The sequence below is a fragment of the Python bivittatus genome, unplaced genomic scaffold (genome assembly GCF_059951505.1).
Source record: "Python bivittatus isolate LINGU-HERP-01145 unplaced genomic scaffold, Pbiv_v1 ctg000220_np1212, whole genome shotgun sequence".
Classification (NCBI taxonomy): domain Eukaryota; kingdom Metazoa; phylum Chordata; class Lepidosauria; order Squamata; family Pythonidae; genus Python; species Python bivittatus.
In genome coordinates this window covers 36,351,278-36,375,261 of record NW_028277048.1, presented here as the reverse complement: position 1 = coordinate 36,375,261, position 23,984 = coordinate 36,351,278, and the positions used below count along the sequence as shown (strand labels likewise).

General features: G+C 38.1%; 1 protein-coding gene across 3 annotated transcripts in view; it reads left to right on the top strand.

The window, feature by feature from the left end:
• Positions 1 to 23,984, top strand: part of SLC39A11 (solute carrier family 39 member 11) — a 385,119-nt gene that overhangs the window by 30,567 nt on the left and 330,568 nt on the right. The gene's annotated exons all lie outside the window — the stretch shown is intronic.

Below are 23,984 nucleotides of genomic sequence, written 5' to 3'. Positions count from 1 at the left end.
CCAATTTGTATTCATTTTTGGTGTGCTGGGAATTACTCTTGACCTGCCCTGAATGAAGCAGCTGGTACCAAGGTGACATGTACCATTTTCGATCCTCCCTTCTTCTCAAAGCCTGCTGGTGAGTTTTGGGATGATGGGAGTAGGGGCAATGATTCTTTGGTGTTTTGTTCCTTTGATACCTCACTGTATATTCCAAATCTAGAAGTTGTATCATGAATCTTTATCCCACAGTTATTATAGGATGGGTCCAGCACTTGAATTGTACCATAATGGCTAAGAGACTGACCATGTTTCCCTTTCTTCTCCTGCTGCCTATTGTGAAAACATCTCCTTGTCATTCCCGATAACACCACCCAGTGATTCTCGCCGTGTTACCTTCTCCAACTTGAACAGGGCTGAGATGCTACTGGCTTTTATAACCCCAACACTTTAATTTTCTCCTAATTTTGTTTGCTAAGGCTTCCTTGCATTTGAAGCTTCCATTTTCTGTTCCAGGCTGGGTTTGGGGAAAAAAACTTTCAGAGAGGGTTGAAAGAAGACCAAATAAAAAATGAAAAGCAAAACAGAAGGAAGGAAGATCAGGTGTGAGGGACCAGAAGTGGTGTGGTCGTTTTTCTATTTCCTCCTCCCTGTTTTCTGGCCTCCCTGTTGTATAGTCTTCCCTTTGGCCATGCTTGTCAGCCTACCTTTGGACCTTGCCACCTTATGGCCCTGTAAGGGGGCACTGGTATTAGCAGCAGCAGCATGGAATTTTTCATGGGTCTTGCCAAGACATGCCAAAAATTTAAAATTTCAAGAAACTTATTTCAATACTGAAACATGTTCTGATCTTACCTACAGTGTTCCAATCTTTTGAGTGTATTGGAAGCATTTTGAGCTTGAAACATTTTGAATTCAAAACATCAGGATATCATTATTCACCTTCACCATATCAATCAGCTTCTCTGTCTTTTTGTCTCTGTATCCTTGCTAGGTATCAGGAAGCCAAAACCATTCGGTTTTCTCACCTGCCATGTACTTTGTCTCACAGTGGGAGGGACAGTAAGCAGAGAAATCTAGAATGTGCACTGATGGCCATCTTGACAAATGATATTTTATCTGTAGGTGCCTTTTTGGCCGTGCAAATCTTAGGCAGTTGAGCAATGTGTATGCTTATATTTCCATATTTCCATATTTTTTATTGATCATTTTATTTATTTATTGATCAGATTTTGAATTAGCTTTTTGAGCAGTACTCTTATTCCTTTCAACTTTTAACAAAGAGCTAGGACATAAATGTAACCTCAAGCACTGTCTTTATGTTAGAAAAGTTTCCTCAGTTCTTGGCTGGAGGGATGGACCTTTGATTAGGCAGAGTGAGGCAATTACTTTCATGAATATCTTTTATAGAGCTACAGGTTAACAATTATAGGTAGTCCTTGATTTATGTCCCCTCGTTCAGTGATCATTCAAAGTTACGGTGGCACTGAAAAAAATGGTCATATGACTGGTCCTCGAAGTTCTGGTCATCGCAGCATCCCTGCAGTCACATGATCTTGATCTAGGAGCTTGGGTACCCAGCACGTGATTACGATGTTGCACGGAGCAATGGTGACATGATTGCCATTTGCAGCCTTCCCTGCTGGGTTCCCACAAGCAAACTCAATGGGGAAGCCAGCAGGGAAGGTTGCAAGTCATTTTGGTAAGTTGCTCTGCTTTTTCTCCCACCTGCAGCAACCTCCCACACCCACATGCAGCCTCTGCTGGCCCTCCCAGGCCCTGACTCACATGAAGCCTGCACTGGCCCTCCCAGGTCTTCTCTCAGCCTCCCTCACACCCCCATGGCACTCCCATGGCACCCCCGCATCACCCCCATGCTCCTTACCTGGGACTCCTGCCTCTTCTCACTTAACGACCCACGCATCTTGGGGTTACGACAGCAACTGGGACTGGCCGGGATTGCGGTCACTTAGTGATACAATCATGTGACATCACGTTTTATGACTGCATCACTTAAGAGGCGGCGATCCCAGTCCCAATTGCCATTATAACCCAAGGACTACCTGTATTTTGTTGGTATTGGCTATTAGTTTAGCAGATACAAGTTCATATAGAGCAAACACATTCAGCAGTTTAAAACTGTATACATTTTTTTCAGCAAAAAATGATAATGTTTCAGGAAATGTGTCTAGATTTCTAGGCAGATGTGCAAAAAAGGATAATACTGTAGGTAATGCCACACATCTTGCTACAAGCAAACAAATTTTCTTGTATTTATGAACCAAATCTGACATTTCCTGCTAATAATGAGAAAGCTTTTATCTAAATTTACCATAGAGAATGTAGTTAAGCTCCTTTTCTATCTTCTTCCCTCCCTCCTTCCTTCTTCAATCTCTCTCCTGATAAAGATCTAGTTATAGTAGCTTGTTAATACTGCTTTTTCCATTAACTAAAGCTGAAGTGAGGAAGAAATGCTTTTTTAGATTTCTACAACGTGATTGAACTGCTAATGTCTTCTAAATTGCCTAAGTCTACAGTATTGAAGTCAAGAAGTAGCTTCAAAATGCTGAACTTCTGAGATATCTTTCCATCCTAATATTTAATGTGATACTTTGTTTGTGTATTTTATTTCACTGTGTCCCAAACATCCTAGTAAATGTTTGGAAGATTGTGTTGGTTTACAATCACTTAAGTTAGAATTTCTGAAGTAATTCATTCCAACAAACATAGTTTTAGACACTTAACTTAGATCTAAAGATGCCCCTTCTGTCTCTTCTCTGAACATGCAGAAAATACCCTTTAGGAGTAAAATTACCTTTTTGTTGGTAATTGGTCCCTTTTATTCAGGTTAACTACTAGATAAGCAAGTTGCTGATAACAAAGGAAACATCTTGGCCTTGGTGGACTAAATAAAAAGCCACAGAATTGGACATCTTGATATATTGCAGTCTGGCAATTTCACAATTCAGTTTTAGTTCTGAAGTTCTATTTCCCCCTTTAGGACGGCTGTGTTATGGTCAGTTATGGGATGTTCTGTCAGACTGGAATATTTCCTCCCTCTGGTTGTTCAGTGCTGTCAGTCTTGATGTCAGAAATGCATCCCTTGATTACTTTGCACAGAGACTGCCCAGTTTGTTTTGTGTAAAGTGTAGAAGAGCATTTCTGATGGGCATTGGAAAATAAGTAAGTGAATAAACTGATGATGTTGTCAAAGTCTGTTTAATTATTTCCATAAGTGTACCATACCTAAACATTTCCAGTGTTCCATACATTCCTAGAACCAAAATCATCACCAGAATACATCTTACCTCAGTGAGAGGAAGCTGAAAAAAATACCATCACTTGGCCCAGGAAGATAGTGAGAGGTAAAGTGCACTTTTCCATCTGGCTTCCTGCCCATTAGCCTATTTGTTATTTGGTGAGTAGGTTCTAGTAACTGAGACAGAAGAAAAGGGATAGGATTTTAGTAACTCTAGTAACTGAGGCAGAAAAATAGGATTTTCCCAAATGTACTCCAAGCACAGTCACTTGGTGAAGAAGAAGAACAGAATGCTGGGTTTGATAAATATTCTACCAAGGAGAGAAGAAAGAAACATCACATTTCTTGACCTTCAATATTCTGTTTAGCTAGCAGACATCTTAGCAGCTTTCTGGTGTGAAACAGAATATGTATCTCAGTTGGCACCTTCCTCCTTTTGCTACATATTTCCAGTAAGAGCATTTTCAGATGGATGGCTATAATTCTGTCAGTCAAAATGCATTTACGTATCTGTTCTGCCTTTCATTCTTAACTGGCCTTGTGTGGTAAGGGGAAACATAAGTAAACAGTGGGAAACAAGATAAGACATAATTTTCTAGGCAGCCTGTAAAATTCTGTAAGGCATTACAGTTAAAATCATTAACTCTAAAAGCCTGTTTCATTAATTAAACAATGTCATCTGTTTATTTAATTTGCTAGTCTTATATGAAAGGATCAAAGTATTTTGCTTTTCTTTTTATATGTAGTATTTTATTAAATAGCATGTGGCTTCATCATCAGATGATTGGTCTACCCCCAAACCCATAGAAATTATGTCTAGCCTTTATTGCTGATTGTATTTTCATAAGGAAGTCATGATAGGCTGAAATGCCAGGCACCTGAATCATGATCACGTGACTGTGGGGACGCTGTGGCGGCCACAACCTCAAGGACGGTTATAAGTCTAATTTTTCAGCGCTATCATAAGTTCGAACGGTAACTGAACGAGAGGTCAGTGAGTGAGGACTACTTGTATGCATATTGCTACTCCAAGTGTCTCTTTGTTGTCTCCTAATTCTTTTTCCTTCTACTGATCTTTCTAGAAGGGTCCTTTGCATAGAGTTGTGTCTCAATATATGACCCAAATATCTCAGGGTTGGTTGGTTGGTTGGTTGGTTGGTAGGTTTGATGTTCTTTATGAGCTGTCTTTCCTTTGTGCCATCTCTAGGACTTCAGGATTTGATCTTTTGTGACTTTCAAGGGATTTTCAAGATTCTCCTCAAAAGCTGTATTTCAAAGGCTCTCAGCCTGTTCTCAGCCTCCTTGGATACTGTCTGTGTTTTGCAGTTGTAAAGGAGAGATGACCAAATATGGTATTTGGTCACTTTTAAATTTTAAATCCATTTCCCTTGAGGTCAGAATATTCTTCATGTCTAAAAAGTATTTCCTTGTAATTTCTATTTTCCTCTTTATTTTCCCATCTTCCACAATAAACAAAATAGACAGACAAAATTCCTGTCTTGTGCAGAGGGGCATTATTGATCATTTTATATTTTTTGAGGGTCTTTTTTTTCTTGAAGCTACCGTCATCTTGGCTTCTTTTTGGTATTAAAATGTAACCTCTACTTTTCACTTGTTTTTGTTTTCTCTATTAGAAGGTCAGGTTCTGTTCTTTGTCTATCAGGAGCACAGTATCATCTGCATATCCTAAATTGTTTTCATACTACCTTTTGACAGTCCTGATGCAATGTTTAGTTCATCAAATATTTCTTCAGTACAGACACAGAAAAGGAGGGGGGAAAGGACACAATTCTAGTGCATTCCTTTTTTGGATTGAAAACTCCTTTGAAAAAGCTCCTTCATGTGTTAAAAGAAAATTGCCCCCAGTATAGATTCATTATCATTCTAATGCCTTTGCCATCCATTCCACTTCACTCCAAGGTTGTTATCAATATTTCATGCTTTATAGAATCAAAGGCTTCTGAGTAATTGACAGAGCATGAAAGTATGTCTTTTTGTTTTTCTAAATATCTCTTGATTATTTTTTTCAGATTCAGGCATTCAGTTTTTTCTGATCATTTTTCCCTAGTGCCACTATCTTTAATAAATCCACTCTAAACTTATCACATTGTTCTGTTTTCTTGAATTGCTTAAGAAAAGAACTTCCAAAAAAATGTTTGCTGCATGACTGATAAAGACTAATGATTCTGTGTTCAGACCATTCTATAATTCCTGCTTGCTTAAAAATGGAAAAAAAGTTGAGTGCTTAAAGTCTTTTGACAAGTGGCCTATTTCATATATGTGATTGCAGATTTTGATTAGAATTCTTGTTCCCTTTCCCCTAGGGATTTTAACATTTGAAATGATTTTATCCATGCCTAATGTCTTCCTGTTTTTTAGACTTCTGGTATTGCTTACTTTACATTTTAGTATAGCTGGACCATCAAGGTTGTAAATTTTCATCCTGTGTGCATAGAACAATTTTTTGCCTATTCACATTTTATAATTTTTTTGCATATTAAAATCATCCAGGAAGTCACAAAGAATTCCAGAACAATATTGGGGATCTGCTGACCTCTCTCATGTTGGCTAAAATCAGTGTTCATGAATCTACCGATAAGAAAACACTGGGTGAAAGTGCTGATAGACAAAAACTTGCCTCAAGTTTGCCAAAAAGGATCTGGATTATCCTTTGTTCTATGGACCAATAAGTCAAAAGTGGATCTTTTCAGTCAACATGGATATCACTATGTTTGGCAGATGTCAAACACTTCATTCCACAATAAGAAGCTCATATCAGCTGCGAAGCATGGAATTGGTAATGTCATGGTTTGGGGATGCTGCCTCAGGGCCAGGATGACTTGCCATTATTGAAGGAAGCATGAATTTTGCTTTGGATGAGAGAATATATGGATTATGAAGCAAAGTAATCATCCCAAAGAAAGAAAGAAAAGTACAAGAAAATGGATGAAGAAGAAATTCAGTGTTTTGGAGTAGCCATAGTCTAGACCTAAATTCCATAGAAATGTATCAGGACCTGGAAGAAGCAGTTCATTCTAGAAAACCTCAGATGTTACTGTGTTGAAGCAATTTACTATGGCAGAACGGGCCCAAATTCCTGCATAGTGATGTGAGAGATTGATCTTCAATTACAAGAAGCCTTTTGGTTCAGTTTTTGTAGTTACAGATACGCAAGAATTCAGATTTTTTTTTCTCTGAAAATTTAGAAAAGATACGCAAAAATTCAAAAAATCCAAAAGTGGGTGCATAATATTAACTGCAGCTATAAACAGTAATTCTCTGACCATCATGAAATTGTTGGAAAGGTATACATCTCTCTACTTACTCCAGGTGGGTATTAGTCACAGAATAAAATCTGAGACCTTTATAAGCATTCAGCATGATCAGTCACAAAGCATCTGTTGCCACTGCCTCTTCTTGCTTCAAAGGGTTTTGGATGGTGGGAAAGTGGCAGGATCTTCAAGATCTGTCAACCTAAGGAGAGCATCTTCTCTTGCACTTGAGTGAGGTTTTCTGAGGCCTGAGGTAAACCTAAAAGAAAGAAATCCTGTTTGTTGGTACATAAGTGAGTTTTATGGAGGAGCTTTAATCTTGCTTTGAAAACTTAATTAGCGAAAGATAACCAAAAAGTTACTAGATGGAAAAGAAATAATACTACATTGTTTCTACAGTTTTAAAAAAATACATAATGATTAAAGTGAACTAAAGTTAGAGGGGGCAGAAAGGATCTATGTAATGTTAATATAGAATTACCTCAAATTTTTAAGGAACTTTAATTGTGTAAGGAGTGGTTTATTTTTCTTTTTTAGTGAAGGAACAAGTTACACACAAAAAAATTAAACATCAAGAGGTCTTAGTCACTAATCCCTCCAGTGGTTATTTATATTGTGTTTGATACCTTATTTCAATCCTAAGTGGTTGATGTTGAAAATCATATAACTAGAAGCCTTTTCCAGAGTTCCTAACAAAACTAATGACTGGAATTGTTCACCTTCATTAGATAATTTGTTTTTAAAGGTTTAATGTAAAGCCCAGAGGCTAAAATAGTCTCCAGATTCTTGTATTTATTAAAATCCACAGTGGTTTTCTTCAGGCTGCCTAAAAATGAAGAAACAGTGAATTTTATTGCTTTCTAACACCAAGAGCATGTAAGCTAACAAATGCACAAGCACAACCATTTGTGAATTTAGAAATTATTATAAAGTCTTACTAACAATGTATTTCAAGGTAACCGTCAAATACATCTAACTAAATCCTCCTTAATCTAAGCATTCTTTAAAAAGTTCTTTGTTAAGAACTCGTAACAACAATGTATCATCAGATATTACTTCGAATTTGTTTTCCAATACCAAACCTATTAGCATAGATATTGAAGGGCAGTGAATTATTTTTGAATTGCCTTTTTTCTTCAAACTAATTCAGAGAGGATTTGATGCCTTCAGAAGAACCTATTAAAATGTTCTTACTTCCAACACAGAGCTGGAGCAGTTAATAAAAAGGCATTTTACGTGAGTTAGATCATAGCAAAAAATAGAATAATATGTCATAGATTCTTGTAATAAAAGATGAATAGTGTAAAGGATTTATCTTAAGGGAGTCAGAGCTCTTTGCCAAGCTAATGTAGATCATGCAGAAATATAACTGTAAATCTAGATTAACTTTTTCCTTATCCCTGTTGCAGACAGACTGGACCTGGAGATTTGTGTCAAGTAGGGGAAAAGGAAAAGTGACCTCTCTCATGAAATGTTCCTATGCTGTATAGTAAAATAGTGGTAGTAGTGCTTTGATTGCTATGCTCCTGGCACTATTTAAGTTTTTAATAGAATATTTTATTTATCTATCTATCTATCTATCTATCTATCTATCTATCTATCTATCTATCTATTTATTTATGTAACAAGGAATGGGAACTGGCTGCAAAACAAAGCAAAGCATCATTTTTGGCACCATCTTTATTTAGAAAAATGCCTCTGGGCCTCACATAAATACCACAGGCATTCTTAGAAAATGCAGATGATGGATGGCTGAAGCCCAGTGGTTTGGAAATGTGGCTCAGAAAAAAAAGAAAAAGAAAAGGTGTAAACTTTAAAAAAAACTTTCTGAAATATACCTATCTATCTATCTACAGTATCTGTCTGTCTGTCTGTCTGTCTGTCTGTCTGTCTGTCTATCACCCAACCAACCATATTATATACACATTATATATGTTTTCTTCATCTTTGCCTTTTTAAATTAAGCATCTTAGAAAAGAATATAAACCATGATTTATTATTAAAAGAGTAACATATGTTAGTAGAATACAAGTAAGTAAATGTGGGGTAAAATATCAGGAAGATTATGATTTTTCAATATATGCGTAGAAACTTAACGTGTTTCACATTTTTTGTAAAATGTCATGACATTTGCCATTTATCACTAATTAAAGGAAAGTCTAAATGTCACCTTTAAGCTTTGAACTAAAAATATTTGGTTAATACAGTGTAAATTACTAACAAGAATTATAAGGTATAACAAATTAAGTCAACACTAGGAATCTAATTTTTTATAAGATTAAAATATAAACTCTAAGCATAGAAAACCAAACATAGGATGGGATAGAAATCTGTAAGATTTTGTAATTAAGAGTTAATTATAATCCAAGAATGGATTCCAGTTAGAATTGAATTCTACATCGGATTTATTTTTAAAATACAAAGTTGTTTTGGACATTGAAACATAATCCCATAATTTAATTATCCATTCTTCCAAGGAAAAGAGTGAACACATGTTGCAATAAGAAGCATATAACATTCTTACTACTGGGGAAAGGTACAAACTTGATCAAAGAGGCATTCCTGAATGTTAGAGAGGATGGCAGGGGTCAAGCTTAAGATTCCTGAAGGCTAAGATTACTTTTAATGAGATTGGTTATGATAGCAATACCTTGCAAGTCTGATTTTGCTATACCGCCTCCTCCTCCTCATAGTTCAGTGAATTAGGGAAGTGTCTCCCTGAGCTGCTTCTGAATGTTCCCTTGCAGTTCTGGACTTAAAAAATGTTTCAGCCCCTTTTGTCTAGGCAACAATTGTGGCATATCTCCATCAGGGTCATCTTCTATACTTTATACAACCTGTCTCCCCGTGGGGAAGGGTGACACCAGTAGTCAATCAGAGAGTGATCTGGCCATGGCAATGGATTGATGTTAATGTCCTCCACTACCAGGTCATATTGCAACTGCCCCATGACAAAAAACAGATGTAATATGTGGCCACCAGGTCCATGGTTGGCATGGAGGCTATGAACTGAGCCACCCTGGACTCAATGCCACTGGAGGGCAGATTGAAATCTACAAGCATCAATAGCTTTGAGGACTCTATTGTCAATTCAGTGATGGAATCCAGCAGCTCAGGCAGGAATGATGCTGGGTAGCAGGGAGGGTGGTACAGCAGCAATCCCAACTGTTCTCTTAAGCCCAGCTTCAGTCAGAGTGCCTCACATCTGGTTATCTGTGGAGTGGAGTCTCTGAGAGCCCATAAAGACTCACAAACAGCCACCCTGTATAATCCATAATAAGATCATGAATGAGGGTAGCTTTATTACATACTGACCTAGTGTTCAGCAGCAGCTGCCGCCGCCGCCGCCACTGAGGATTCAATAGCTAGGCATTGAGGGTGGAAGCCAAGGACTGGTCAAAGGGACCACTTTCAAACAGTGGGCCCACTGTCCCTGAGTGCGGCCCACCTTGGGTTCCCATCTTACCTCCCTCTGTCTGTCACCATCATGATGTTCCTGCTTGCCCTCTTAGGTCCCCCCAACCGGCTCCCACCCTCCGCTCCTTCCTCCCAGGCCAAGGCACACCTATCCACTATCTTCTCCATCTCCCCCAACAACCCACCCCACCCCACAGGGGACTCCAGCCCCTGGCCTCACCTGCACAAGCACTTAGCCTCAAGGGACCCAAGCCTCTGCAGAGAACAGCCCCTTCTTCCCCTCTGCTCTTCCCCATTTTTGAAATTATTTGTGTATTTTAAAAACCATACGTTTCTTTTACAAAACCCAGAACAAAGTAATATATTTCTGTGAAAAGTGTGCAGAGACTACTGTTTTATTTATTGGGTTGCAGTTTTGCTGCCAAACTACTAATGCTGGATAATCCAAACTGAGAGAATGTTGCTGTTGTCTTATACCTGACCAGTAGATGCAAGAGTTCCAAGTTAGTTTTTAATAATGGTGTATTCGAAGGCAACCTTCCTTACCTGATTTCTTCTAGATATGTTGGACTACAATGCCTGTGTTGATTAGGGATGGCAAGACATGCTAGTTATCCCCAGATATTATGGGAGTTGTAGTCCAATATTTTCAGAAAGTACTGGGTTGGGGAAAGCTGCTTTAGAGTGAACAAGATAGTAAAGATTCCTAGTAGATCTATTTAAGGACTAGATATTACAGGACCATTCTAATGCCTTCTATGTAAGGCTGCCCTTGAAAGTTATCCAGAAACCTCCGTTGGTACAGAATGCAGCTGTCCATGTAGTAACGGGAACATCCCAGAATTGTCAGATAACACCAGTATTATAGGAATTGTATTGGCTGTTATTTTGTTTCTAGGTGCAGTTCAAGATAGTAGTAATAATTTATGAAGTCCTACATGCCTTGGGATATGGGTATGTGTGAGATCACTTGCTCCAAGTACAATTTGATCTTCCAAGGTGTGCCAGTATAGTGATCATGCCAAGAATCACCAAATCCATCAGATATAGTGGGAAGGGCCTCAGGAGTGGGCATTCTCTGCTTGAGCTCTCCTCTTGTGGAAATACTTGCCCCAGAAGTAAGATTCAGTATTATCATCATTGAAATTTAGAAAGATAGTGAGAACCTGGTGGCTTAAGCCAGCATTTGGGGATTGAGGAGCTGATGGTGTAAGTATGTGGGATGTGTATGGGTGCTGCTTATGATTGCTTATTATTATTATGAAGTTATTTGGATATGTGTATAAACATTTTTCTGGTATGGTTGTTGCTGGTGATTGTTTATCGTTTTTGTAAACCGCTGAGATTAGTTTGATTGAAGCAGCATAAAAGCTGTGGTAATAAATGAAATCTAAGAGCTGTAATAGTTATATCAAATCATCTCTTTCCTCAACCTTCAAGTATTTTTTTTTTCTCATTACTTTAATAGGCAAGAGGAAGCTTGTAAATACCAGATAGCTACTGGTCTTCCTAAGGTTGCAGATCCTGCCCCTTTAGTATACAAAAATTACTTGGATTGCATGATGATCTGATGTTGATGTTCAGGGCTAGCAGGGCACAATGTTCATAAGAGAGAAAAATGGATCCTAGTATATTTAATGCTCCTTCAGGTAATAATTCAGTACCTTTTAATTGTATACCAGCTTTTGTATGAGTTAACAGGCTTATGAAAAAAAATGTGAATATGAATGGGCCTGGTCAATGTCAGTAGAATGAAAAAGAGGTGATGAGGATGTTTAATTCCCAATTCCCCCCCAAAATTTGTTATTTGGCAAGGGATTAAGTTTCTGAAAGCTCATGGCACTGTGATCTAAGGAAGAGCACCCTGTTTAGTTAAGGATGATGATTATGAAGGAATATCATCTGCCTTGTTTTGGTTCTTATTTTTTCCAAAAAGTCTCCTATTAAATTCATGCCTACTTCATATCCTGTTGATGACTCACTTTATTTCCTTACTAGCAAAGAATGTTATTTGCTAAGATGGCATGACTTCATGTCCAATCCTATTCTTGAGCTGTACTGCTAATCTTACTTCTTTTAAAATGTAATATGGACTGACCTTCTGAATGGCAGAGAAGACCTGGTCAGCACATAATGTGCACACTTTGATCTCTAATAGCTGTTTCCATTGGTCCCTCTGGTTCTTAACACTGTCACAAAAATATATAGCTGTGCTTATATTGCCTTACTGAATGATAGGCTATGGATAGCTCCATGTATTTTCTGAGCTACAGTAATAGGCAACATGTGGGCAACCGTTTGGTAATCTGATCATTTGTCTCTTCCTGTCAAAACAGGCAAGGAGTACTTTATACTGAATATGTGAGAAAGCAGGCTAAATTTCTTCTTTCTGCTCAGCAGCATGATTCAGATGACTGGCTTGTGTGCCAGTAAATAGCTATCTGTGTCTGCTCACACTATAGTTAAAAGGGTATTGGATCCCCTTATTGATCTTTATTTTCAAGGCACTATAAAAGATCTGAAAGGGAGATGCAGCTTTTCCAGAAGAGTTCTATGGGTTGGGTGGCCAGTGAGTGAAAATGGAATGAACCTTTTTCTTCAAGGTGTAGCCTGCTCTTTCTTTCCTTGTGTCTGAAACCCCAAAAGTGTTATTTATACAGTATCCAGGCTTCTCTGAATTGGCAGTGTTTGTATACTTGCAGCACAATACAGGAAGAGCTATTGTCTTCATTGTATTGAAGCACCCAGGGAAGGTTTTGAGAAAGATGCCTGAGGCCAGGCAGACAATGCAAAATGATATTTCTGTTGCTATAGCAGCTCACTTACTTGGTGTGTTTATAATTCTTTTGTGAAATAAACTTAACTTATTGTCTTGGAGAATACTATGTCTCTACAATTCTGGGTTTAGAGATTACCTGTGACATTTCATTAGTTTTAATTTATAAGGCCCAGACATGATGTGCTTTGGGTTCCATAATTTTCCCTCCCTTTCCCTCATATGACTGATTAAAACAATGGTACTGTGGTAGATGCCCCTAGTAATCCTGGATCCATAGTTCATAAGAAATTATGAATTTGAATGGTGTGTTTCTTCACATTGGAAATGCAATGAATATATTCACATTGTTCAAAAATACCTATTTATTGCATTTTCTTATGGGAGGTGGAAACCTTTTTATATATACTTTTAAAACCTTATAGGTTTTAAAAGTGCAGCTCACTGAAAAAATACCCTGAATTGTATATTTTCAATTCTTGGGGTTCCCTGAACTTGGTTGTTTTCTTGCAGATGTTTCATTACCCAGATAGGTAACATCTTCAATGTTAGAAGGGAGTGGGGTTTGCTCTCTGTTTATATACAGTAGCTTGCCCTGTCAGTGTTGGTGGGGGTGTGGTTTCCTCCTTGGTAGTTCCTTGAATAGGCTGTTGTTTGCTGCTTAATTGTCTGAGTTGGTAGTTCTTTGATTAGGGTATTGTTTACTGCTTGATTGTTTGTCTCGTGTTAATCCTGGTGTTAATCCATACTGATCTGGGTGTTGATTGCTGGTGAGAGGGTGTTCTGGTCTTTCTGTTTCCTTTTTATTGTCTCTTTTGAATAGTGTGTATATGTTGTTTATGTCTGTGTGCCTGTTGATGGCTGCCTTGTCTGAATACCAAGCTTCCAGGAATTCCCTCACGTTTTTGGATTTAGCTTGGTCTAAGATGCTGACAGTTTCCCAGTTGAAACTATGGTTAAGTCTGTCCATGTGCTGTGAGATTAAGGAGTTTTCATTGTGTCTTATGTCTGAATAACATTCTTAAACAGCTTCTCTTGTGGGAGGTTGGGTTTTTACTTTGGTAATGGTTAGTGTGGGTTGTTTTTCGATAGACTTGTGTTTCTTTCTAATTTGCCATCATTTCCTCTGCTGATATGGATATCCAGGAAGGGTAATGTGTTGTTGTTTTCGTCTTCCCTTGTAAGTTTTATTCCTTTGAAGATGTTGTTGATTGCATCATGTGTCTTCTCTAGTTGTTCCTTTTTTTATTACGACAAAGGTGTCATCTACATACTGGATCCATACTTTTGGTTGTATGCATGGAAGTGCTATAGTTATTCTCTTCTATTGATACCCTGAATTGCTGGTCTTCCTTCTTCCTTTATGCAACAATTATCTCTATTAGATTTGACAACTCCTCTTGCTCAGCTGTCCTCATAGAAAATAAACTGATGGACACTTCCTAAGTATAAGCAAGACATGTAATATCAGCCCCTTGGTAGGTCTCTCTTTAGTAAGCATGGTATGAACTCTGCTGTGATGAAAATTGAACGTCTGCTCCACATTCTTCCTCTTTTATTCCTCCTGCAGAAGTTGGGGGATATCAGTTCTGACAATATACTTATCAAGTTCAAAGATAAAAAGAATAGGTAAATAGAAGACAATAACTGTGTAGCATTTCTTTTTCTAATATGCAGGTAGTCCTTGTTTAGTGACCACAATTGGGACCAAACTTCAGTTGTTAAGTGAAGCAGTCACTAAGTGAAACTGCAACTGTACTTACAATCTTACTTCAGCTTTCCTTGGCTTTACAGACCTGCAAAGGTCGTAAATGCGAGGATTGGTTGTAAAGTTACTTTTTCATCACCCTAATAAGTATGAATGGTCGCTAAATGAGGCAGTTGCTAAACAAGGACTACCTGTAAGCTTCAGCTAGGTAGCACTGGTAGCTTTCTCTAAGCCTTAAGGTGTTGCTGTTGAGTGCTAAACTGGCAAAAGGGAAGGATGTCACCATTTACCATTTTGTAGAGGAGGAAGGTGCTGACTTCATGGTCTAAAGAAAACCTGAATAGGTGAAGAAGGAATGATGTCCATATTTCAATGTGGCATTCTGGGTTTGGATGCACTAGCAACCTTATATTAAAGTAGGGAGATGTGGGTTATTACTGAAAAAAATGAGCAACTCGTTTTTGGATACTCACATTTCTGAAGTCCAGAATCCCAAATATGCTGCTGACATTTCTGTGGGAAATTTCTGAGAAAGAGAGGTCAAGTTCCCTACTAGTTTTTTCAATAAGTAGAAAATGGTGTATCTTTCTGTTTAGCTTCATGGAGAAGAACATTGCCCATTTCAGTGATGTCACTGCCTCAACCATGGCATTGGCAGTGCCAATTAGCAACCCAAAATAATAGTAATAGTAATAATAATGACTGCTGCTGCTGCTGCTATTACTACTAGTACAATAATATGTATCCCCCCTGCCACTAAGTAGGTGGGCAGTTGATTGATTTTAAATGTCCAAACCCAGTATTAAGAAATAGAAGGAAAATTGGATTTCTGATGGTGCATACTTGAATTAGTGCAGGTGTTGAGGACTTCATGGAACTTGAGAAATTCCAGGATTCACAAGGAATCTGTATTATTTGTTGCGGTTCAAAATGTCATATCTGCCATGATGACCATTGTCCCAAACTTACATTTGACCCAGCATATGTAGGATATACAGTGGACCTGATCTTCTGTAGTGGGATGCAGGATAGTGAAATCCAGGTAGAGAAATAGTAGTGACTGTTGTCATGAAGAACTTGTTATCTAATTAGTTTTGGATGGTCTGCTGTTTAGCTTCTGCAATACCTGCTTGTTTGTTCTGGACAGCCTCCTGCTTGAGGTACACATACACATATGCTTTATTGTGGGTCTCAGTTATTTTATGTATTCTCTACTTAAATTTAAGAAACACCAGGAAAATACTTCTGTTGGCTTACATATCTACTAAGCATTAGTTGCAACAGAAATTTCCTTCTTACTCTGTTGGGAAGATTTGCCACTTATTCTACCATATTAAGCAATCAGAATGAGTTGTTGTACCTAAGCTATGCTATAAGCACAAGTATTCAGACTCTAGTTCATGAGACTTGCACAGAATACTTGAGCAATGCATGGAAGCTCCTCCAGGCATCTGGAGACAACTTAAATTTGTTAAGGTTCCAACATGATGTGCTTGTTTATCTAAAAGCCATTAGAAGGAGGGGTTGGAGAAGAAAAAAAATCATGAAAGATGTCACCATAATATCATTACTATGTATGTGGGGTAGCATTTCCCTCCCTGTTTGACTGCTGAGAGAGATTATAGTCAATTCTAATTTGTATCTTTCATATGGAACTGACTGCATTTAATTTGAAGCATACTCTTGAAATGTTAACTTTTCAGGTGATGGGGGAAGGAAATGTATGTTGTGGATGTGTGAGTGTAAAAAAAAAGCAACAAGCCAAAATCTCAGTTAACATTTTTATTTTTGTGAGTTAAATGCTCAGATAGTTTCATCTTTCTTTCCCCCTTTGTACACAATAACAACATATCAATGTCACTGAATTTTTTAGTCTTTTTTTCTTCCCAGAAGTTTTGAGGAAATGAGTTGTTGGAGTTGGGTAGCCTTAACAAATCTAATAAATAAATAATGTTTAATCCTAAAACCACAGCATGTTTTTCCAGGGACACTTACACTTTTTGAGAGGAAATTGAACACTATTGTTGTGTTATATATAAGTTCTTATCAGATTTTGAAAACCCATTTCTGTTAGTTGGATCATGACTGTTCTTTTAAAGAACTTGCAAGATTGATGTCAGCCTTGCGAGGTAGTCCAGACAGGAAGCACACCCAGATAAACTAATTCTACTTTATTGTAAAGTTACATTAACAGAATCTTGCAAGTATGAAAGTACATTTCTCCCCCATCGCCTTTACAGGTCAAGAACTAGGGAGGGCCCCTTTTGAGACATTTGCCATGTCCACATTCCTTCTGTGGGCTAAGCTATCTCTTATCTGACCATTCCCCTGGCTGGGACTTTTCCCTGTCTCCCAAGATCATTCCCACATATTATTACACAGTACCAAAGATGGTAAAGTCCCAGATTCGAAAGGCCCTATAACCCAAAGCCACTCAGTCTTGCCATGGGGCAGTTGAAACCTGTTGTCCCCATCTAGACCCCTAGAGCCTCCAGACACAAGGGCAGGACATCAACAGCATTGTTTAGTTCACCAGGGGCAGAGATGTATAATTGAGTATCACCAGTATACTGATTGTTCTCACCCAGCAGTTTCATGTAGTTATTAAACAGGAGTGAAGAGAGTATCAAACCCTGTAGCATCCCACATAGTAGCGGCTGAAGGTGGGACTTCTCATTCCTGATCAACACCGACTGGTATTGGCCTCATAGGAAGGAAGAGAACCAGCACAATGCAGTGCCGCTCACTCACACTTCCCACTTTCCAGAAGGATACAATGATTGATGGTATTGAAAGTTGCTAAGAGGTCAAGTAGAGCCAGGATGGATGCATTACTCCCATCCTGCTCCTGCCAGAGATCATCCAGTAGTGTGACCAATGTGATTTCTGTCCCATGCCCAGGCCTGAATTCTGACTGAAAGGGATCTAGATAATCAGCTTCATCCAGGGTCCAGCTGAAGCTGCTGGGTGACTACCTTTTCCACAAATGTCCCTAAAAAACGTAGATTGGATACTGGATGGAAATTGTCCAGTATGGTGGGATCTAGTGATGGCTTCTTAAGGAGGAGCTGAACCAATGCCTCCTTAAGGGGTGGAGGGACAACCCCCTCTCTCAAGGAAGAATTCATCACCACTAGATTCCTACATGTCACCCCAGTCAGCCTTAGCTAATCAGGAAGGGCATGGTTCTAATGAGCAGGTGGCTGAACTCACAGTCATGAGAGCCCTGTCCACTTTCTCAGGCCCAACAGGTTCAAATTGTTCCCACATATCAGGGCAAGACAGTGCCGCAGGCATCTCCACAGGACCTGCACCAAGCCTGGCATTTAACTAGGAATGAATTTGAGCTCAGGTCACCCTTAATAAGTCTGCCAAGTGGTAATCTGTGGATGCAGTAAGGGTGGAGAAGTATTGTTGCTTTGCTGCCCTGACTGCCACAGGGTATACCTTAATAGAGGCTCTCACTCATGTTTGGTCAAGTTCATCCCTCGTCGACCTCCAGCAACACTCTAGACTTCTCTTCTCCCATGTCATCTCCCTCAATTCTTTCATAACCACGGAGAGTAATGGGATCCGCAGGAGAGAGGTTGCATGGGTATGATCCAATCCAAACCTCAGCTGCCTCTCATTCCAAGCGACAACCGAGGCCTCAGTTGGACCATGGAGCAGACTATCAGGAACAGCCCCCAGCTCCCTCTGGAACCCTTCTGGGTCCATCAGTTGCTGGGGAAGACCAATCTAATAGGTCCCACCTCCCTGCGTCGGGGGGCAGTGCCAGAGAATCTCATGGAGAATGAATGAAGCACCAAATAATTGGAAAAATGTGCTTATTTTAAAAAATGGGGGGAAAATGATCCTGGAATCTATACTCTAATTAATCTGATACTGACATCTGGGAAGATTCTAGAGTAGGGTATAATGTTGACTGATCAGTAAGCACTTGAAAACAGTGTCTTAATTAACAGAAGTCACAATTTCTCAAGAACAAGTCTTCTCTGATTAACTTTATCTCTGTTGTGTTCTTGGTGCTCTCTGAGCTTGGTTGTTTTCTTACAGATTTTTCATTACTTGGCTAGGGAACATCAGCATGAGGAGAGTGGGGTTTGCTGAGAGTGGGGTTTGCTGGCTGTTTGTATACAGTAGCTTTGGAGTCCTTGGTGCTCTCTGAGCTTCGTTGTTTGCTTGCAGACATTTCATTACCCTGATGATGCACTGATGATGTTACCTAGTCAAGTAATGAAGCATCTGCAACAAAACATCCAAGGTCAGAGAACAACAAGGACTCCACAGTTCAACCCTGACCTACATATATTCTCTTCTATTTGATATAGTAGCTTATCCTGCCTGTCTTGGTGAGGGTGTGACTTCCTCCTTTATGGTTCCTGATTAGGGTATTTTTCCTCCCCTGATTGTTTATCTGGGATTGTTTCCTGGTAATGAAACCTGGAGCTATCCATATTCTCTTCTGTTGGTAACTTTATCTCATTACTGGATTGTGTGAATGCTTTAGATTTAATATATCTTGATTTCAGCAAAATGATTGATTTCAGCAAGATTTCTTTCTTATTAGCGAGCTAGTTAAGTATGGGCTGGATGGTATGATAATTAAATAGATTTATAGCTAGCTCAAAAATTGTTCTCTGACAGTGCTTCTTAATGATTCATCATCAAATGAAATGAAGAATTACACGGGGAACCACAAAATATTGCTTCCAGTTCTGAGCACCATACTTTAAGAAGAATTGAAATAGACTGGAACATGTTCAGAGAAAGGTGATGACAGTCTTCAGGTGGCTAGAAACTGGGTCTTATGAAGAGTGAAGGAACTGGATTATTATGCATTGAGAAGAAAAAGATGAGAGGGGTGAGATATTATAGGACTCTTCAAATACCTGAAAGGATGTCTCACAGAAGGATAAGATCTGTTCTTTAGCATTCCAAGTGCAGAGCAAAGAATAATACATTTAAATTACAGGAAGTTAAATTCCTATTGAATATTAGGAAGAAAAAACAAACAAAAAAACAAAAAAACAACAGACCAGTATAAGCAATGAAAACAGAGAGTATCTGAATTCCTGGATAGACACCTCTTAATGTTGTTTTGATTCTGGATATCCTATATCAAGCAAGAGGTTTTATTATATGCTCCACCAAATTCCCAGCAATTCTGACCCTACAACATGCTATTTTTTATAATGTTCTTGTCTGTAGGATTCCATAAGGCTTTTGGTTTACATGAAATATATTCAGACTACTTCTTTTCCTAGTACTGTGTTATCTACTGTGATTTGCAGTGGCATTTTTGTGAAAAACCTAAACACAGATCTTTCATATAACCTCCTATCTAATACTTTTTAACAGAAAGTAGAAAGTACTGAATCTATAATTTTGTGCTGCATTATGGTGTAATGACCCTCTCCCTATATCCATGCTGTCTTCTGACTTTAATTGATTTTAAATTGCATTCTAATATACAAATTGGAATACAATATGCTGGCAAATTTCTTCCTCAGCTATTCCATGATTGAGTATGTTATGGTTCTTTAAATAATGATTCTGGTGATTTTTTATTCAACAATTTCCTAAGTATCTCCTATACATTAAAACTGGATGATTTAGCTTGTTGATGGCACCACTCTATGTCAAAATGATTCATGTAATTGATGATCCTGTGTTACTGAAGCAGAATATATATTCCAACACTGTTCTTTAAATTTCTGATCAATGTTATAGGACACCATTTCATTTTTTAAAAGGTGCTCTTCTGGCAGAACAGGGCACCGTTTGTCAATTGCCTTCATATTGTCTGCCTTCCATGATTTTCCAGAACTGTTAAATAGGAGTTGTACTTTTCCAAGGTTAATCATTTACCAATATTTGCTAAAATTATTTATGCCCGGATCTTCAAAGATAGTGGGATTTTAATTTTTTTAATGGATTCCATAAAGGAAAGAGCTATAATGGTAGATGATGTCCTTGAAGACAGGTGGTCCTTTATCATAGTTACAGCTTCTGCATGCTTTCCAGATACATGCATTTTATTTTAATTCCCATAATTCCTAGCATGGCCAGAAATTATGGGAGTTAACTTAAAGTCAACACATATCTGTAGGCAAGACATTGAGCTGGAAAAGTCTGATGTAGGTGGAGGAGTGGGAGCCCAGTTTAGTAGTAGTTATCTGGTTCTGGAAGGTATTGCATAGTCTCCAAATAGCATGCTAGGAGTTGAAGATTCCTGTGGATCCATCTCTGTCACTAGAGTAAAGAGTGCTGTGTTGTATGAATCTTTTTGTTACATGAGCTAGAATGCCAGGTGTGCTCCTGTCTTGATTATGGCAACCTACTCATAACCTGGCCTACTGTGGAATGTCCTTTTGGTGTCAAGCTTTTATCTGAAAGGATAAAGAATACCATACATGACGTGCACTTGTATCTTAACCTTGTAAATGTATCTTAAAGCTGTTGTTTTAAGCTCTGTAGATATATTTAAAATGTTGTTTAAAGTTTGATTCTGATATTTTAGGCTTTGCTAAACTTTAAACTTCAGTTGGGGTTCTCTTTGTATTGCATTTAACAGGATTTTTATATTTCATTTTGAACATGCATATGTTGCCCTAAGAGCTTTGTCCTTTGAATGACTCAAAACTTGAAAAATAAGTGACCAGCTCTGTATTTAAATAAAACCCTTATTATCTGAAACATATTAAAAGAAAATTTTGAGTCTCCAAAAACCAAACCAAACCAACCCTCTCATAGGTGCCATTTGCCCATTTCTTGCTATTTAGAAAACTTAAGTTCATAGATCCGCAAGATTCTCTAAGATTTTATCTTTTCATTTTTACCAGTTAAATAAAATTATATGTGATTTATTGGCTTTTATCTCCAGAAGCACATTAAGAAATGTTCTCCATTTGTACATGTTGCATTCCTGTAAGAGGTGTTGCATGTTCCTTTTTAAAATGGTTTTCAGTCAAGAAGATGGTTTTATTTCCTCTTGGATGAGGCATGTAAGACATGAAACAAAATTATTTCCCTCTATTCTCTCCTCCCAGTTGTATGGTTTGCTTGACAACAGTGCTGATGTCTATCAAGCATGTGAAATGTGAATATTGTCATGGCTTTTGTTTAGACTTAAAAATAAAATAAAATGCTAGTGAAACAAGCACATCTTTCAAGCACCGATCAGTGACATGAAGTAGTAAGACCACTGGAAGCAAGATATTTGAAATTGGTTTTTGGTTTAATCCAGGGATAGGCAGCACAGTGACCTCTAATTATAGTAATAATTCCATACCATGACCATTGGCAGTGCTGGCTGGATGAATGGAAAATTTATGGAGGAGGATGCTTACTTCTGGAATGGATAATGTTTACCAAAGCTTTTAGTTTTATTTAGAGCCCAATTCAAAGGATGGTTTTCAACTTTTTAAACCTTTCACTGCTTACGTTTGTTCCCTGCAAGCGATGAATCCTATAGAGGAAAAGTATAGCCATGTCTTGAGCCCCTGTTCATGCTGTAACATGTATTTGGGACATATGTCTGAAAAGGAAAACCTGTTCAAATTGATTCTACGATTTCTTTGGATTAGAAAACCAGATTTTGCATTGGAAGAAAACCTGAGTGTATAAAGCAAGCTTCTCTGTACAAACATGCTGCCCAACATGCAAATGACGGGGTGGAGTTGATCTGAACAACTGTTCTTGGCTACCTTACTTAGAACATGCCTAGGATGAGATATTAAACCAGAACTACCTTTTTTCCCGGATCTTATGGTCTCATGTGGCATCTCCCACTGTTTTCATAGGGGTGGTGTGATTCTCTTAAAAGGCATCAGAATTGTTTCTGGTTCTTTAATTTTGACAGTTTCACAGCATGTCATTGGATTTTGCATTCAAAATGAAATCAATCTTATGTCTTAGGTATGTAACCTGTAATGACAATGATAAGGAGAGAAGTGAACATGATTCTAAGCTGAAGGGACTCTAATATATCCCCAATGGAAAAAGTGCTTTGATGCAGCAGATTGAAAGACTATACCTGCCTATGTACATATAGTCTGAGAACTTAGTATGAAAGCAGATTTTTAATCACAAGAGAGAGGGAGATCTCTTTGATTTAATGTTTCCCTGAAGAGGGCATTCAAGTGAAATGAAGGTCACTTTACAAACTCTTCAAGAGTAATGCCTCACTTTATATTTGAATCTTGGATGGCAAATGAAACACCCTCCTATGGTATGTTTACAGGAGAGTCATGAAGCTGATGAATGACTGACTGTCTAGTAGTGTGAGAAAAGCAGGTTATGGGAGCATAGTCCAAATATTAATTTAAAAAGAACTAAGTCATTACTCTCTTCTCATCCAAGTTCTCCTTTTTTTGGAAGCATTGAATTATTTAGTTAAGAACCAATATTGAGGATTCAAATACAGGAATGTAAGTTGTATCCAAACTGAAGAACCCTTACTTTATCCATAAATATTTGATGCACAATTGTGATGACACAGAGATGACAAAACATGTGTTGTGTTTAATGGAATTCATATGACGTGTGTTTGGATCATGATGCATATTTCATCATGTGCCTCCTTGTCCCCTGGAGATGCCCATGACTCTAACTCAATAAAACTTCTCCTGAAGTCTCTGTTTTATAGATGCTCTTGCATTATGTTACATCTGTCATCAGATGTGTTGACCTGTTGAGGTTTTAGTGGTTTATCATCATACAATGTGGGTTGGTTCACATTCAAAGGATACCATGCCTTTCAGTGAGGTAGAAGAACCAGAGTGAGCCTTGGACTCATTTCTTTGCTCTTGTATCTGTTAGGAGGAGATGGAAGCATCTCCTTCTGCTTTTAAACAAATGTATTTGTTATATCCAGAATCAGGGAGCAGTAGCTTGTTAGAAGTAACTAGGATCAAGATGTGACTTTATGTCTGGGTTTGTTCTACAAATAAGGGTAAGATAAACTGGAGATACAGTACTCTTTCTACTATCTGTAGATTGATTGGAAGGATTTTTGCTGTAAAAAAAATAGCAATTGTATTTCTATTTCAGACATTTCTTTCCATTTTCATCATTCCTAAGATTTTTTCAGATCAAGAAAAATATTCTCCTTTGTTTCCTCCTCACATTTCATTTTCAGAACCTTAGTGTTTTTAGATTATATCCCTTTAATTCCATAGTTTTAAAAGCACAAAAAGACCCCTTTTGGATCAGGCCATGGGTAAATCGCACATACCCAAGAGGCTCACCAAAAATGAACAAAGGGGTAAGAATTTCTTTTTCTCTGCTGTTTCCTAGCAGCTGGTATTTAAAACATGCTCCCTGTGATTCAATAGGTGGAATATAGCCATCAAGATTAGTAGCTGATGATAGCAAGATAGTCCATGATTTTTTTCCAGTCCTCTTTTCAAGTCATCTGAACTGGTGGCATTCACCACTTCTGATGGTATTGAACAATGCACTGTGTAGCTACCACAGTTGTTTTATTACTTTTGCAAGCTGTGTGAGGTATGCAGTGCTTTTTTTGTGTTTTGAATGTATCCCATATTGAAAACACATGTACATCAAATG